Source organism: Tachyglossus aculeatus, chromosome 1 (genome assembly GCF_015852505.1).
Source record: "Tachyglossus aculeatus isolate mTacAcu1 chromosome 1, mTacAcu1.pri, whole genome shotgun sequence".
In the NCBI taxonomy this organism is placed as follows: Eukaryota; Metazoa; Chordata; class Mammalia; order Monotremata; family Tachyglossidae; genus Tachyglossus; species Tachyglossus aculeatus.
Genome location: NC_052066.1, coordinates 151,928,694 through 151,945,372, shown reverse-complemented (window position 1 = coordinate 151,945,372; position 16,679 = coordinate 151,928,694). Strand labels below are relative to the sequence as shown.

At 42.2% G+C, this 16,679-nt stretch overlaps 1 non-coding gene across 1 annotated transcript; it reads left to right on the top strand.

Moving 5' to 3' along the window:
* The first annotated feature begins 15,427 nt into the window (after window positions 1–15,427).
* On the top strand, window positions 15,428–15,566 carry LOC119934361. The gene has a single exon (XR_005452919.1). It is a non-coding gene; the product is annotated as a small nucleolar RNA SNORA7 (small nucleolar RNA).
* The last annotated feature ends 1,113 nt before the right edge of the window (window positions 15,567–16,679 follow it).

Below are 16,679 nucleotides of genomic sequence, written 5' to 3'. Positions count from 1 at the left end.
ATGTTGGACGGATCCTCTCCTCACTTGTTCCAAATTCAGACTGCCCTTAGAACCTCTGCATCGTAAGCTGACCCCTCCCCAAAATCCTGAACCCTATTGGGGTTCTGGTACAGTCTCCTAGAATCAAAGCTATGCTCACCTTAAGACATCTATGTGACGAGAACAGCAAGACACTCAAACATCTGTTGAATGGAGAGCTGCAATTAGGAAATAAAGCAGGGAGGGCAGAGGAAATGTTTTAAGGATGTGGTATAAGTACCTTGTATTGTCCCAGAAGCTTTAAAGAGATTTTCTAGACTGTAAGCTCATTGTGGGCAAGGAACCTGTGCTCCTACTCTATTGGGCTGTAATCTCCCAAGGGCTTAGTACAGTGTTCTTGAACACATGTAGTGCTCAATAAGTACTACTGGTGATCTTCATCTGTAAAAAAACTTTTGTAAAATGAGGATTGAATTTCTGTACTAACTTCCTGCTAGGCTGTGAGTCTCACATAGAGAAGAGGTCGGTTCTGATCTGATTATCTTGTATCTACCCCATCACTTGGCACAGTGCTTGGTACCTAGGAAGCCTTTAACAAATATCCGTTATTATTATGAGTAGTAGTAGTAGTTATGATAATAACAATAATAATAGGTCCCAAGCAGAAAAATAGGTGAGAAAAGAAGTATTAGAATCAGAAAGCAAATCAAATCAAAGTAGAGCAATGGATATTTTAGTATGTTAGGACAATGGGATATTATATAATTCTAGGCATTTAGGGAAATCAAGAAAAGTAAAAGATCATCTTCAATTAGACCATCAATGGAAATTTCCATTTTGAGGGTTTGTCCCTCAGAAAGAAAAAAAAACAACTTTCCAGAAACTTTATATTCTTTACTCACAAATCTCCAGGGAAGGCGATTCCACCATTTTCCTCTCAGTAAGTCACTCTCAGAAAGTTTTATTTTTCATATACCTCATGCTTCAATTTCAGCCTCTTCTCTCTAGTCCTGCCCTCTGTGAAAACCAAAAGGTTTTTCCCATTATTCATCAATAGCCCTTTATACACTGGAAGTCTTTTATGAATTTGTTCCTCAGCCTTCTCTTCTGCAGGCTTTCCCAAAGAGAGCTATTTTCCACATTTTTCATCAGTTGAATTAACAAGTATCTCAGGAACTAATTAGGTTCCACTAAGGTATGAAATCTATCCATCTGTAGATATAGGAACATAAGACCATCTGCAATTCCATTACTGAGTCAGACCAAGGACCCATCAAGCCTCTGACAGTGGTAAAGAACGCTGCTTGAAGGGACCATGTAATTGTTGCCTTCTTTGAAATCCCACAACATGGTTAGGGATAAACCAGCTAATGTCACTAAACTTTTCCTTCTAATAACCTTTTAAGCAACCATCTACCTTGAATTTCTAAAGACTGCCTTTGAGCAAAAGCTTGGGAGTCAGAGGACATGGACTCTAATTCCAGCTCCGTCACTTGTCTGCTGTGTGACCTTGGGCAAGCCACTTCACTTCTCTGTGCCTCAGTTACCTCATCTGTAAAATAGGGATTAAGGCTAGGAGCCCCACACGGGACAACCTGATTACCTTGTATCTACCCCAGCGCTTAGAACAGTGCTTGGCAAATAGTAAGAGCTTAACAAATACCATAAATTATTATTATCTATTGATACTTTATGGCATCCACATGCTTTGCTTTCTACCAGTCCAATGCCTGGAACAGCTTCCACACTTTCTCCCATAATCGAATCAATCAAGAGTATTTATACAGCACCGTACAAAGTGCATGATCCCTGTCCTCAAGGAGCTTACTGTTTAGGTGGAGACGCAAGCATCAGTAACTTACAGATAGAGGGAAGCAGTAGCATATAAAAATGTGCTCATAATAATAATGATGGCATTTGTTAAGTGCTTACTATGTGCAAAGCACTGTTCTAAGCACTGGGGAGGATACAAGGTGATCAGGTTGTCCCACTTGGAGCTCACAGTCTGAATCCCCATTTTACAGATGATGTAACCGAGGCACAGAGAAATTAAGTGACTTGCCCAAAGTCACACAGCTGACAACTGGCAGAGCCAGGATTTGAACCCATGACCTCTGACTCCCAAGCCTGTGCTCTTTCCAAGGAGCCATGCTGCTTCTCTAATAAAAACTATGGTGCAAGAGGAAAATGATGCTTGGGTGATGTGCAGGTGGCAATTGTTGGAGTGGGGGGATAGAGTGGAAAGATGAGAGGTCAATTGGGGAAGGCTTCCTGAAGAGGGTGTGATTTCAGAAGGGCCTTGAATATGGAGACAACAGAGGTCTGACAGAAATGGAGAGGGCATTTCAGGCAGAAGGGAGGATGTGAAAGGAGGTTGGTGGTGAAAGAGGGGAGAATGAAACACAGTGAGCTGGGGTGTAGTGGGAGAGGAGTGAAGCTAAGTAGAGGGGATGAGAGTTGATTAAGTACCATAAAGCCACTGGGGAGGAATTTTTGCTTGATGCAGAGATGGATGGGGAACCAAAGGAGGTTTCTGAGGAGTGGGGAGTTGTGCACAGAATGATTTTGAGAAAAAAGATATGGGCAACAGAATGATGTACAGAATGGAAGGGGAAAAGGCTGGATGCAGGGAGGTCAGCAAGGAGGCTGATGCCGTGCCTCAGCCCTGTCAAGTGTTTGTGGAATTTAGAGATGCTGTTGAATTAGAATGCAGAAAATATTAGTTGCTAATCCCCTTTTCACTAGGTTCAAAACAAGACTAGTACCATAAGAGGGACAGACGGGATCCTTTGACTTTTTTTCCATTTTATGCTCCTTCACCTTCATTTATCAGTAACATACAGGAACTAATATTTTATGTGACCTCACCCAAATTGAAGGATGAATAAAAACAGAGAGATGCTTGTCCCTTTTTTAAGAAGCTGGAGAATTTATACTGAAGAATGTTCACTGGGAAAATCCACGTAAAGTTGGATGGAGGGTAACCAAAATGATCAGGAGGACGAAATAGCTTCTCTAGGAAGACTGGGCTATTACCTGTCTTACCTATATGTAGTCTTATCCTTGTTTTACTGATTCGGAAAGAGAAACTTACAGAAATTCAGTTTTCTACACCGAGGACCTCCTTAGGCTATCTGGGAACAAGGTTCAGAATCCTAGACTCCCACTCTGGAATTCTGATCTTCCTTGGCACTGATCAAAACAAAGTCTCAAGGACCAGTAGTTCTGGATGAAAGAACTTCCAACTCTCAAATACAAAAGAGCAGACAATGCTACTCTTCAAAACCTAATTAATGTCTTAACCTGACAGATTGTGCTTCCTGCAGGATCCGATTTCTCTATGTGCTAACTGGCTGGTTGGTAGATGGGTGATAGAGTCTTTGCCCACTCGTCTCCATTTTCCTGCTCTGACCCCCACTGCATTCATGAGCAAGAATACTTCAAAGGAAAATGAGTACATAGTTCTTCAACGTGAAAATAAAATCCTGGAGGATTTTACAACCCCAGCATTTCAGCCCAAGACAAAGCAATTTGCGCACATCTTTGTGTGGGTTTGCTTTTCAGACAGTAGAAGCTCATTAGAGTCAAACGAAACCCATCTACACGAAAGGAAAGAAATGTTGAGAGACTCCCTTAAAAGTTAAAAACGAAAGCAAGAAGCAAAATGATCCCAGCTGCAATTCAAAAGGGTACAATTCTTGGCATATTTTAATTACACTCTGCTGCTTCAGTTAAATTAGAAGGGGCTCTTGAACAGTTCAGCCTGGATTGTGAAGCTGAGCGTTTGCTCCCAATGGCAGCTTCTAATTCCATTTGGGCTCAACCCCAGAAGGATTTGAGCCGAGAGAATAAAGACTCTGGCCCTACCTGGGATTAATGGGTATCAAGAGGGAGTGGCTGACCCTAGCCTGAAGGGAGGGTCATTAAATTCAGCTGGTCATTAATTCCGGGCTGTGCCCTGGGCTGAGGTCATGATTGCTATGGGATAAAACTAGAGGAGAAAACAAAACATCGTTATGAATACTGTTCACTTTTCTATTTGGGACATATTTTCATTTGTAGGTTAGCGGTCTCTCTGGAAAACAAATACCTTCGCATGAGGCAGTGAAACTGCTTTTTTCTGATCTAAACATGTCATTAATCTCCTAATTGCCAATTACAGCAAAGCAGAGGATTTTTTAAATGCATCATTTCAGTGTTTTTGAAGCTATCAGTCTCTCCAGTGTGATAATGGATCCATCCATTGCCACATATTATTCTGCATTGGCTATAGTCTTTGCAGGAACAATTAAGGGCCCACTCTTCCAGAGGCTTGTCTGGCCTGGCTTCCTATCCTTCTTCCTAATTAGTGAGGTGTATGCTCATTTCTGTTAGGAGTTCCTCTACATGAATACAAGAATGAAGTATCTACAGTCCTGAGATCCCTTTCCCGGGAATAGCCGCCGTAAGGGAGTATGCTGTGTAGACAAACCAGAGCACACTAACTCATAGCCAAGGAAACCTGAAGTTAGGACATCACCCATCTGTGTCATCCACACCACAATTCTCCATGCCAACCCAGGCAGCCCCACAAATTGGAAAGTTCTGGGCCTCAGCACCAGCGGACGGTCACTGCCCATTTTGTGGCCTCTCGGTGTCACCAGAAACAAACAGTAGGAAGCTGTGTCACTGCCTTGCCAACTTCCTCCTCGATGAAGGAGAAATTCTGCTGAACTGTGGCTCAGAAAGGCTATTTAATAGTTTCTCTTATACTAGTATCAAAATAAGACTAACAACCGGGCCCTAAAGGGACTAAGTAGCTATGTTATTTATTTGTTTTTTAAATTTTCAAACCAGGTAGGCAGTCTCATAGAGACTTTTCCAAAACCATCCAGTGATTTCATTTGAAGGAAATGCTCACTGGTTGGCAGTAAAGCTGTTGAAGCATCCTGTGACTTGGATTGGTTAGGGATAAGTCTTTAAAAAAGAAAGGTTACATCACACACTCCATCCAAGCACAGTTTTCATCCATTTTGGCTACAGTAATAATTAATAATAACAATTATGGTACTCAAGTGTTTACTATGTACCAACCACTGTTCAAAGCACTGAGGTAGATACAAGTTAATCAGGCTGGACACAGTCCCTGTCCCACATGCAGCTCACACTCTTAATCCCCATTTTACAGATAAGGTAACCGAGGCCCAGAGAAGTTAAGTGACATGCCCAAGGTCACTCAGCAGACATGTGGTGGAGCCAGGATTAGAACCCAGGTCCTTCTGGCTCCCAATTCCATGTTGTAAACAGTCATCTTTTTCTTGGTCATTTAAGGGCAGATGATAAGAGTGGGGCTTATTTTGATGATATAACTCTATTATTCCTTTCCCTAATATTTGCCATATAAAAAGGGATGGAATAGCGGATCATATTTTGTGGGTGTTCATGGCCCCATAAATTGAGATAAACCAGATGTATCCAGTTCACATCATCCTGCTACTAAGGTGAAAATCATCATCCATCCTGAAATTCTAGGACAAACTGCAAATCTACCAGCGACACATCTCACAAATACCCTCTCCCTTTGTTTCAAAATGGAGTGCTCGTTATCCATTTTGTTTATCAGTTGCCTAAATATTCCATGCTTGACTCGGCTATTTCTGTCATCCTGGAGCATTCTGTGCTTAGTTAATTATGAAAATCATATGGTGATTATAAACCCTTCATGTGCAAATCAGGGCACAGAGCACATACCAGGGTTTGAAGAGTGCTTCATTCACTTCAGGATCCTAGAAATAGGGATCCCACTTTTCTAGCTGTTTCCCTTACATCCTGAATGTCTTCAGTGTCTAAAAGGAAATCAGCTCATAACTTTTCAGCTAGGGAACCTTAGACTTAGAAGAAACATCCCTTGTCTGTCTGAATTACTCCAGCAGTAGCTGTCTATTATGAAGCACATGCATTAATTGTATGTTTTAAAACTTTGTTTGGTTGAACCTGTCATAGTAGACTAAAATTGTGTGACCTAACTTGTAGGAGCTTTTGCTGTGAAGGTATCATTTACTGTTGAGTATATTTTACTGTGCCGTTATAGATCTCTTCACTCAGCCAGCTGTCTAACATGTTGAATAGTCTTTCATCTTGTCAAACACTTCCATTCCCCTTTCTACAGCTTTCTCAGCCAACATGTACACACCTAATCAATCTAATGCCACTGTCTGTAGACTTGAAAACCAAAAAGCACTGCCCCGACTACTTTCTTAAAGAGGCAATCTTCCTTTTCCAGCCACTTCATCATTAGGAGAACTTATGCAGTGGTTTAGTGTTACAAAACTTTACAAAACTCTCACCGACCCTCTGTACTCATGAAATGAGACCTACCTCCAGCTTTACCAGACACTTTTTCTTGTTCCATCACTAAAATTAGTGGAGCGGAGAAGCAGCAGGTTAAAAGATGCCTCCCTCCTCCTGCAACTCTACCTTTATCCTGCCTATTTATGTGAATGAAAATTACCAAGGTCTATCCAGGAACTCATACATAAAATAAAGAAAACTTTTATGATTTTCTCCCTTAGTATTTTTTTCAATAGCTTCAGCATAGGAAAGTAGAGGTCACAATTCATTGGATCCCATTTTTCATGATTTTAACTTGTTTCAGGACTCCATTAGTAGATTGGGAGTTACATGGCGCTCGGCCTCACTAAAAAACACATAAGAACTATATCTAGCCAGCACCTGTGCAAAAATGTATACATCACCCATCAGCAAGTCCTTACAAAAAAATATTAAATTGAGGCCTTTTATTTGTACTGTAAACACATTATCTATATCACTTAAGGGAACTGGATGATCCTATAAAATGATGGCATTATTGGACATCACGGAGATTTGGTCATAGCCTTGGCGCATTTTTCCTTTGAATTTCTGTTGCTTGGTATATATTTTCAGTGAAAAAAATAAATCAAAACAAGAGATTTATCACAAAAGGATCATTATGGGGGCTAATGTTTAGAACAAATCGGTGTAGTTTGGATCCTGGTTTCAGTCACTTTCTTTCTTTGAATTAGTTAGGAGGAAAGGAGGTAAAGACACTTCAACCTTTAAGTCCCTTTGACATTCACAAAGTGCTAAAAGTCAGCTGGGGTCTCAGCTCTGACGAATTTGCATCTCTTTGAATATGACGCTTGAAAAGCCAAGCCGCTAGATTAAATTTTGCCATGGAGAAAATGAGAAAGGCTTCCATCTCCCGGGTCTACTGGGAGGATCTTTATGGTTGATTTACTTTTTTTAAATAAATGTTTCTTTATGTGTTTCCTCTAGTTTCTGTCCAGCCTCCCTCTATCACACATGCTGTAACTTCTGCCAGTTATATCTGCCTACCGTAAGTCAACCCAGTGCTGAGTACAAGGTGAAGGAATATTTCAATCTAAGCTGCATATCCCTTCTGTGTTTTCTGATTAAAATTTGCAAGCAAACCTTGAAATAAACCATACCTGACATGACTTCTAAAATAATTTACACACTTTGCAAACTTGGAATGTAGGTATCTTCATACCATTGCCATAATTCAGGAGAAAGAAAACAAGTTTGGGCTTATAACACATCTGAAGATAAAATTGATCCTGCAAGGATCACGGAAAGTAATAAACTAAGCACCTTTGACGAGGCGGTGCTAGGGTCTGACTTATTTAAATAGAAATTATTACCTGTTCACCGGGTACCAATTAATTGTAGAGGGAGGTGCAGGATCTTCTAGATTAATAAAAACACAGCTGCTGGGTTAGGAAACTATTTCCTAAGACATTTGGATTGGTGGTACATGATCAAAACCTCATAAAAACTTCTCATGGAAATTAATTTTTCAAAATGCTGGGGAGATCTTGAGTTGCTATTATGTAAGAGCAATTTTCTAACAGACACTGGCTAAATGAAACATAACATCACTCATAACCATAGCTGATGATATTTGAAAAGCCAATTGCTTGAGGAATTCACCGGTAAAGTGATTCTTTTTTTTTTTTCACCAACAGAAGAAATTGCTTATTTCAGTACTTTACAGTTTCTTTGTTTCTCCCATATATGGGAAGCATGGCTATAATGGAGTTCATACACAGTGTCAGTAGGAGATACTATGCGTGAAGTGCTTTCTTCTCTCCCTCTCTCAAAAATTGTTTGCAAAGTCTGTGAGCAGCATAACGTATGAACAGTCAAATAGAGCTACTCCACCCCTAAACTTCCTGGTTCTTATAATTTTCTGGCAGATCACATTATATTAAAGAATAAAGCATCACTTAGGACTTAGTGATGCTTGTTGTATTTTTTAATCTCAGTCACTCTGTTACGAGTTAACCCAACGTGTGCCTTTAGAAATAGCTCAAGACAGCAGCCGGAGGAAATGTTCTTTCCATTCGATAAGCCAGCCCTAAGTTTGAACACCAGTGCACAGGATTTGGGCCAATCTTTGGAACAGTGCAAGCTATTGAGTGAAAAGGGGAAATTCACTGTATATTTCACAAGATGGCTCCTTGTGCCATGCTAAAGTTTGCTGAGGTATGAGACATAGTTGCCCCAAATTAAGAGGCATTTTACCTCCGTTTCCCAGTAGCTACTTGATCAACAAGGGCTCCTTTGAGTTTCTCCTCCTCTCTCTACTTCTGTCCATCCTCCCCTGGAGGTGCCAAGAAGTGAAGACATGAGCAAAAGCCAGGTGATGGGAAGAAGAAGCCTTAGCAAATCAATCTATCTGGATGTGCACCCTTTATTTACCCCTCCCTCAGCTCTACAGCACTTATGTACATATCTATAATTTATTTATATGAACGTCTCTCTCCCCAGCTATACTCTAAGCTCACTGTGGGCAGGGAGTTCATTCATTCAATCATATTTATTAAGCACTTACTGTGTGCAGAGCACTGTACCAAGCACATGGATGTATCTATTAACTCGATAATACTGTACTCTTCCAAGTCCTTAGTATGGTGCTCTGCACACAGTAAGCACTCAATATGATTGATGGATTGATCAATCTATCTGGAGAAATGGCATTTTTATGTCATTGCCATTAAGCCCAGTATTTCTGTACCACTTGAGGATTTTACTTTGCCACAAGAACCCGTTCCATGAGTGCTCCCCACAATCCACACTTCGTTGTTTTAAAAGAGAAAAGGATCAGCAGGAAAGTAGTTTTCTTGAGACAGGGTGACTCAGAGCCTTTCTGGTATCTGGGACTATGGCATCTGCTTTCAGCATAGAGGGGTGAGGGTTCTGTCTTTAGCACTTGAGAAACGCTGTCCTACAAGAGGAGCCATTAAGACTTCCTCTCCTTTCTCAGCCTGACAACTTCACTAGACCATCCAGCTCCAGGGTATCCTTTAACTCTCTAGTATGGGCATCCAGGTTCTTTCCTGTTTGACTGAAAGCCATTCAAACTCAAATAAATGGAAGGACACCCCAAAGCAGGAGACCTTCCCCAGCCAAGATGATTCTTCAGAGAACAGGCAAGAAAAATATGCATCTTCTCCCTACCTCATTCCTTCTCCAGCTCCTTCTTTCCATTCAAGCAAGTGGACATCCCCTACAACCTGTAAGTATTTCAACTCTAAAAGGGGAGAGGCAGGAAGGAGGGTCTGTGGCGAGAAGGGCATTGCGTTGCCCATATCCCAATTGTTTTGGAGCCTGGGCCTTGTAAGTTCAGAGGTTTGGAGCTCTATTTGTCTGGAAAGCCTCATACTGTTCCCTCAGAGAAGCTGCCAGGCCCTGAAAGGAACCCATTTGGTGACAGTTGTTTATTTTCAGGAGAAGCCACCAGTTCCTCTCTGTATAGACAGATGCTTGGTGGAAGGTGGGGGATGAAGAGAGTGGCAAGAAAGAAGCTGTAGGGTCAAAAATCATATAACAAATATTAGCAGCAAGGCCTAGGGGAAAGAGCACAGGCCTGGGTGTCAGGAAATCTGGATTCTAGCCCCAGCTCTTTCACTTGCTTGTTGCGTGACCTTGAGTAAGTCACTTAACTTTTTCTGTGTCTCAGTTTAATCTTCTACAAAATGAGGATTAAATATCTGTTCTCCTTCTCCTTGGATTGTAGGTTTTATGTGGGACAGGGACGGTCCACTTAGAGTGTATCTACTCCAGCTCTTGGTATAATGCATCACACACATAGGGCATGTTTAACAAATATCACTATTGTTATCATTATTTTTAGTAATAAGACTCTCCAGAGCTTCAAGAAGCCCATCTGTCAATTCCTATGCTCCCATATGTTGCAAAAGGAAAAGTTGGGAACATGTCTACCAACTCTGTTGTACTGTAGTCTCCCAAGTGCTCAGTATAGTGCTCTGCACACAGTGAATGCTCAATAAATACCCTTGATGATATTCTTTCTTCAAAAGAATTCACAGTTCAAGACCTGTAGCGTGTTTTATGGTGAGGGGGTGTTAACTCCCATTTCTATCCTGTAACAACCACAATATACAGACAATCCTTATATGCATCTGGAACAAACAGCTCTGATCCACCTATAGTTAGTGAGCCACTTACAGTACGTAGAGCACTAAAGTAAGCACTCAGGAGAGCACACTTCAAAAGAGTAGGCAAAGGTGATCCCTTCCCGCAAGGTCTTCCAACACAGTCTCAGGCTCTTAGCCTTTCCTAATCTCCTCCTTGAATTTCCTCTAGACCCACAGAAGCAGCATGGCTTAGTGGAAAGAGCACAGGCATGGGAGTCAGAGGTCATGGATTCTAATCCCGGCTCTGCCACTTTTCAGCTGTATGACTTTGGGCAAGTCACGTAACTTCTCTTTGCCTCAGATACCTCATTTGTAAAATTGGGATTAAGACTGTGAGCCCCTGTGGGACAACCTGATTACCTTGTATCTACCCCAGTGCTTAGAACAGTGCTTGGCACATAGTAAGCGCTTAACAAATGCCACCATTATTATTAGTAGTAGCAGTAGTAGCAGCAGCAGCAGCAGCAGACCATGTCCAAGTTTGAGTGGCTGATTCTCTTTTCATTGTATCGTATGGAAAAGCCATTCATACAGTGCCTACAGTGGGATAACTTTTCTCTGAAATGTGATCATTCCAAAAGAAGAATTAATATTGGTTCATTAGACCTTTGAGTGAAAATCTGGAATCAAAACCTCTTTGAAAGTGGGCATTTCTCGACAGTGCAAAATAAAATCTGCAGTTTAAAATAAACAAAATGCTCAAATGACAATTCCACCGAAAGGGAAACTATAAACAAGTCAACCTCACTCTCAGATGTCTCATCTACGCTATGTCTACCTTTAATATGTTAGGGTTATACTTTGCCTCCCTACTTAATTAAAATCTGGTATATAACACAGACCATATTGTAATTTTTTTTATCCTGAAATCAGGTTTATTGTGTAGCAATTAAAACAGCAGTGTTTAACGCTGCATTTGTTGTCAGCTCTGTAACATTTTCCACTTCTATTTTAGGTTAGGAGGTATTGGGGAATAGGTCTTTAACTCCTATCTTTCTTTTGACTATCTTCCTAGTCTCAAATGACTTATGTGGTGGGGAGCGAATCCTTTCCTCTCACCAGCCCGAGTCCTCAGAGAGTTGAAACTTTCCAACCTTCCAGGGAGGAGGAGAGTACTGTAGGGGGGGGGGGGGGGGGAAGGGGGTGAAAGTTCATTTCAGATGAGGATCATCTCATGCTACACTAAACCTGTTAATGGGAGAGTGAAAAGCGCAGTTAATTGCCAAACCTCATTTTGGTCATTCATTTCAATCAACAGAAGCCCAGGGCTTCCCAAGTAATGGATTACACTCATTTTCCAAGTGGGTACCCTGCCTCCACACGAGGATGCCCTCCTATGCTACTGTCAAGACTATTTTTAGCTGAGAGCGGTGGCTGTGACAAAGAGAAGGGAATTTAGGGATGCCATCGAAATGCTGGCAAAAGCCCTTAAAGAATAGCATCTTTCCCTCTACCCCTGCCTCAGGAGTTGCGGGACCGTGGGTCCACAACCTCCCTTCCTCCAGCACCCTTGCCATTAAAGGAGCCCTATATCTGGAAGGCCTACTAGTACCCATGGCTTCTGCAGGTCCCCAAGAGGACTTACGATTGAATATGGAGCCATTTGGGAGACTGAGTCAATCGTGACGTGGAGGAAGGGGTCCTTTGCACTATGGGTCTAGGGGAAAATCAAGGAGGAGATTAGGAAAGGCTAAGAGCCTGAGACTACTTTGGGAGATCTTGCTGGAAGGGATCACCTATACTTACTCTTTTGAAGTGTGCTCTCCTGAGTGCTTACTTTAGTGCTCTACGCACTGCAAGCCGCTCACTATATACCACCAAATGATTGGAAGCATTCCGCAAAGAATTCCACAGAACAATTTCCTATGGATATTTTTCACCAGTATGCACTCTTGCCACCAGGTAAAGTTAATAGCAGAGCAGTAAAAATGGTCTATTTCCCTGCCATCTTTACGTCTCACCTGACAGAAAGTGTTGCTCCCTTGAGGCAAGTAGTTATCACTACAAATCTACTACAAACTACACTTAGGAGGTGGGATGGAACAGAGAAATCCACACCTCCATGCTTGGGCTTAAGGATCCACCCCAGTAGTGCTTTTTAAAGTCAATCATGATAAACTCATCTTCTGGATTGTAAGCTTGCTATCGGCAGGGAACATGTCTACCAACTCTGTAGTATCATAGTCTCCCAAGCACTTAGTACAGCGTTCTGCACACAGTAAGTGGTCAGTAAATACCACCGATTGATTAATTTCGCCCCTTCAAGAAGTATGTGCGATGGAATTCTTGATGACTTACAGTGTAGAGGGGGAGACAAGCATTAATATTCATAAATAATTAATAATATATTATTTATAGATATATACATAAGTGTTATGGGGATGAGGGCGGGGCAAATATCACATGCCCCAAGATCCCAGATCCAAGTGCACTGTGATGATGCAGAGGGAGAGGGAGCCTAGGAAAAGAGGTCTTAATTGGGGAAGGCCTCTTAGAGGAGAATGGTGAGTATTGGCAGGCCACTGTGTCACATAGGAATAATATAACCCCATTTTAACTTGTGGAGCAGAGCTGGCATGTGAATATTGATAAAATGCATTCTGTCTCCTCCATACATGCCAGCCATCAGCTTTTCTGAAAAGGCAACCCTTCCCTTTCCTTGAGTCCCCTCCTGACGGTCATGACAACAAACTCCCTTCATTATTTCTTAGCACATTCTTTTCAGGTGCTGGTCAGTCCTAAGGATAGTATTTATTCCCAGCTGTGAGCCTGGGCAAACCTCTCACAGACTGTAAACAATGGGCTAGTAATGGGAGACCATCTAGAAATGGCCCCTTAGCGGTTTAAACTGTGGAAACAACTTAAGGCTAACGCCCAAATTTTTCAATTAATTTTTGTCAGTTGGAAACAAGGTTTCCCACATTCCTGATTTAATGCCAGATGGATATTTATGTTTCCTTTTTTCTGGGGTTCTTTCTACCTCTCCCCCACCCCCCAAGCAACTCTGTATCCCTCCCTCTCTTTACCTTCCCAATGGCACTGTTTTATTTCAGAAGAAAACTTATGAAAATTGTTGAAACGCACACTACAAAGCATCTTTTTTTAACTTCAGCAGATAGTCCCCCAAAAGAGGCAGCAATGTCAAAGACTCCAACTCCCCCCTTTGACATTCACGCGGGGCTGAGAGTCAGCCAGGGTCTCAGCGCTGACAAATTTGCATCTCTTTGAATGTGACGCTTGAAAAAAGCCGGAGCTGCTAGATTAAATTTTTTTTTTCCATCGAGAAAATGAGAAAAGCTTCTATCTCTCCGCCGAGTCTACTGGGAAGATCTTTATTCTGATTCTTGTTAGAATTGTTTATCACCCTGACAGACCAGACTCGGACGAGATAAAGGCGCTGCTCCATCACAGGGCCTGACAGTGGTAGGACATGCAGAGAAATGAAAGGAGCAGGGGAAAATATTATTAATAGATGCCGACTTGATTTGCCTGTATGACACGTCAAGGAAGGAAGAGGGAGCCGCGGCTTGATTGCAAGCCTATGAAGTTCTGTCCAAAAAAGAAGCTATTTTTCATTAAGTGATAGAAGGGCCTTTTTCATGTTCTTTCCTGAGGAGCTGATAACTTATGCAGTTTATTCTAACCCTGCTGATTTCTGTCAGGGGAAGAAAACTCCTGAAAGATGGCTGAGGCTCATCCTTTTTAGAGAAGGAGCCTGGCTCGACAGACAGAGAAGCGAAGTCCTGAGACCACGGCCTTGAGTCGAGCAAGGTACCCCGGTTCTGAGCTGATGTTTTACTATTACGAGTCTGGTAGGGCTCCCCACCTCTCACATGTTTTCCCAGTCTTTCAATCCATGTATGCGGTACGTGGGTGTGTGTACATAGCTCTCAATATAAACACAGACACACACACATGCTATACATGTAGGTGGATACACCCACATCCACATAGCTGTTTACTAGGTGGCAACTGATCGGATTTCACGTTTTATCCAGCACAACTGGGGAGTGGGAAGTGATTTAAAGAGAGTCCTATAGTGTGTCCTGATGGAAATAGTTACTGTAATAGCTAAATAGAGAAACAGAAGTTAGCCAAATTTTCATTGCATTGTCAGTCTGCTGGAAGTTGGGAGCAAAAGAAAGGAATGATCATTTGTGGCATCGCGAGGGAATCCAGGGTTATTTGTGTGAATTCCCTTGATGCTAGCAGGGGGGTGGGGGGTGGTTATGACATGCAGTGAAGTGGCCTGGAGAGATTTCAGTTCTGTGCAGAAATACAGCAGTTCTCTGATGCTGAGTTGATATGTGTATAAGAAAGCATGTTTTTTTTAGCAAAATTGGGCACTGGGCATTATTGTTTCAATAGGAAATAAGGAGAAGCATTCCAAACCCCGCTATCAAACTTCCTTTTGCTTCTGTACATCCTTGTAGAGTGAAGCAGCATGGCCTAGTGGAAAGAGCATGAGCCTGGGAGCCATAATCCCTGGCTTCTAATCCCTGCCCTGCCACCCTACCTTGGATAAATCATTTAACTTCTCTGCACTTCCCCTCCCTCATCTGCAAAATGAGGACTTAGACTGTGAGCCCCTTGTGGGACCTGATTCTCTTGTATTTACCCCAGCACTTAGCAAATAGTAAGTGCTTAACAAATACCACAGTTATTATTACTACTATTATTATAATTATTTGCCCTACTGCTATAAAATAATTCTGTAAATCACTTGTCAATGAATCCAGGGCTGATCTTCTGCTCTAATTAAAGATGGAACCTAAAAGTCAACATGGCCCAGTCTTGGCTTTGCCTTGACTGGTTGTAATCATGGGCTGCTCAGGACTGCTCACTGCCTCAGGCCTCCAACTGGGAGTGTGGAGATTATTCCTTTGAAAAAAACATTTCTGTGACAACTCCTTCTCATGGTCCACCCCAACCCCAAAGTACAATTATACTCTGCCATTTCCCCTGTTATCCTCTCAGGGTTGCACCTGGAGAGTTTCCAGTATGCCTACCAGTCTTGACTATGGGATGGAGAGTCAAGCAGAGGCATACCCATTCCATTCCTAGCTTGGGCAGTGGCTGGAGAGTGGAAGACAATCTGCTACAAGTCACATGTCAGCTGTGCTGGGCAGCAGCAGCAACCTCCTCCTCTGACTGTGGGAGTACCTCAAGGCTCAGTCTTAGATTAGTTTATTCTCCTTCATTCTCCCTCTACACCCGCTCCCTTGGAGAACTAACTCATTCACTCCCAGCAGCAGAGAGTCGAGGGGAGAGACTTGAGTTTACTGCACAGTAGCAGACAATGGTAAACCACTTCCATATTTTACCAAGAAAACTCTCTGGATACACTACCAGAATGATTCCAGGTGGAGGTGGGGCATTCTGGAAGACATGTGTCTATGGCGTTGTTATGGGATAGAGACGGCTAGATAGCATAAGATAATTTCCCCTGTTATTTATTTTAATGTCTGTCTCCAACACTAGACATTAAGCTCCTTGAGGGCAGGGATCATATCTACCAACTCCATCTTGTTGTACTCTTCCATGTGCTTAGAACAGTGCTCTGCACAAAGCAGGTATCCAATAAATACCTATATTAATTAACCAATGGCATTTATTGAGTGCTTTCTCTGTGCACAGCACTGTACTAAGCACTTGGGAGAAGCAGCATAACCCAGAGGGCAGGGCACTGGCCTGAGAGAAGGACCTGTGTTCTTATCTCGGTTCTGCCACTTGTCTGCTGTGTGACCTTGGGCAAGTTGTGTAACTTCTCTGTGCCTCAGTTCCCTCATCTAGGCCATACTGTTTCTCTGCTTTTGCTGCATACTGTGGAAGGGATCCAGGGCTCTGGATTCGAGATATGAGATTGGCATAAGGGCAGGGAAATAAGCGTATTAAATTCAGTAGAAAGGATGGTTTTGAGTGTTGATTTGTGCATCAGAAGTAATAATAATAATAATAATTTTTGTATTTAAGCACTTACTTTGTGCAAAACACTGTTCTAAGCACTGAGGAGGATACAAGGTGATCAGGTTGTCCCATGTGGGGCTCACAATCTTAATCCCCATTTTACAGATGAGGTAACTGAGGCACAGAGAAGTTAAGTGACTTGTACAAAGTCACAGAGATGACAAGAGGCAGAGCCACAATTTGAACGCATGACCTCTGACTCCCAAGCCTCTGACTCTTTCCACTGAGCCACGCTTATTCCCACAACAGGGC